Source organism: Thermobia domestica, chromosome 17, assembly GCF_964235325.1.
Source record: "Thermobia domestica chromosome 17, izTheDome1.hap1.1, whole genome shotgun sequence".
NCBI lineage: Eukaryota > Metazoa > Arthropoda > Insecta > Zygentoma > Lepismatidae > Thermobia > Thermobia domestica.
Genome location: NC_137470.1, coordinates 75,562,280 through 75,564,314, shown reverse-complemented (window position 1 = coordinate 75,564,314; position 2,035 = coordinate 75,562,280). Strand labels below are relative to the sequence as shown.

The 2,035-nt window shown below is 42.9% G+C and overlaps 1 pseudogene; it reads left to right on the top strand.

The window, feature by feature from the left end:
* Positions 1-293: 293 nt before the first annotated feature.
* On the top strand, positions 294-692 carry LOC145674061 (protein GVQW3 pseudogene; annotated as a pseudogene).
* The last annotated feature ends 1,343 nt before the right edge of the window (positions 693-2,035 follow it).

Below are 2,035 nucleotides of genomic sequence, written 5' to 3'. Positions count from 1 at the left end.
GTCTGTGTTGTTTCTTCTGTGTTATTGCGGCATGTAAGTTAACACAATGTTACATGACATGATATAATTATTTTGTAAGTTGTGACAGAAGGGTGTATCCAAAAGTTCCAGGACAGTGCTCATAACATGCAAACTGCTTGCAGTTCACGAGTTTCCCGCTAGGATGTGTTGCGGTGGTGTCTTGTGAGCAAGTGTGCCGAGTAGCGTGGTTTGAAGTGGAAGCGTTTGAATGATGCACGTGTTTTCGTTTGTGTGTTGCATTAGCCGTCTGCGATTTTTCTTATCTCGGCGATATGGCGGAAGTTGAAGAACAAAGAGTGTGTATCAACTTCTGTATGGCATTGGGTAAAACGGGAAGTAAAACTTACGAAATGTTGAAACATGCTTTTGGTGATTCGTGCTTGAGCCGTAGTCGAAGATTTGAGTGGTTTGGACGTTTCAAGAAAGGCAGAACATTGACTGCTGATGATGATCGATCGGGTAGACCATGCACGGCAACAACCCCCTCAAAACTGGAAGAAGTGAGAGAGGCTGTGAACAAGGATTGTCGACGTACCATACACGATATCTGTGCAGAGGTTGGAATTAGGTATGGAACTTGTCTGCGAATTCTCACTGAACAGTTGAACATGCGTCGTTTTGCAGTGAAGTTCGTGCCGAGAGAGTTGACCCAGGATCAAAAAGACTGTTGAGTTTTTGGCTAAGAACAACGTGAGAGTGGTTCCCCATCCCCCATACTCACCTGACCTGGCCCCCTGTGACTTTTCTTTTCCCCATGCTGAAGCTTCGGATGAAGGGGCGAAGATTCGACATCATTCCAGAAATTCAAGAAGAATCGCAGCGGGTACTTACACTACTCCAAAAAAGGACTTCCAGAAATGCTTCCAAGCATGGCATAAACGCTGGGACCGCTGTATTAATGCAAAAGGGGGGAGTACTTTGAAGGTGATGGAGGAATTTAATTTCAAAGGTAAGAAACTTTCATTTTACAGATTCACTCCTGGAACTTGCAACGAGCCAGTACTAAAATGTTCTTTTTTTTTATATTATTATTATTATTAAGTACTCATCAGAGGTAGTGAAGCTCAAAGTGGTGAAAATAAATGAAATAGTATAAATAAAGTTTTACCTCCAACTTTCCGTCAAACTAATATCTGGAAAACATATTACTTAATGTACCTAACAGTTTTTTTTACTTTAATATAATTACCTTATCGTACACGAAAAATAATTTCTTCAGTAATTCCTAGGTATACTCTATCAATGAACTGACTTAATATCTGAACATCGGAAATTTATTAATATAACTGCTGGTAGAATATAGTACTTCGTCATATGTATAACATAAAATGCTTATGACAATACTAGCAAGAAGTAGTTGGAAAATGGTGCAATTCCATGCATGTTTGAATCTAGAAACAAAATCCGTAAGCTCTCAGATTGAACATTGTAGCTGACCCTTTAAACTGGATATTCGAGGAGACTATTGTGTGCATGTGTGGGTTTGGGTACAAAACCTCGCGGCCAGAACCTCGCGGCGACAACCTCGCCTCCCAAAACCTCGCGGCCCAAAATCTCGCCAGGCCAAAACCTCGCCTGACCAAAACCTCGCCGCCCAAAACCTCGCGGGACAAAATCTCGCCGGGCCAAAACCCCGCCTGGCCAAAACCTCGCCGCCCAAAACGTCGCGGGCCAAAATCTCGCAGGGCCAAAACCTCGCCTGGCCAAAACCTCGCCACCCAAAACCTCGCGGGCCAAAATCTCGCCGGGCCAAAACCTCGCGCCCCAAAATATCGCCATACCCAAAATCTCGCCTGACCAAAATGTAAATGTTCCAACAGATGATAAGGATGGCGGTATAAAAGACGCTGTTTCAGAAGAAGTATCACGGGTATTTGACCAAGTCCCGCGATACCATATGAGAGCGACAGGATGTTTTTAAACTGGTTATAGGGAAAGAAAGTCTGCATAAGGAAAGTAATGACAACTAACGAGGTTAGTTTCGTAAAGTTTGGAACATCCAAAAACTTAAAAT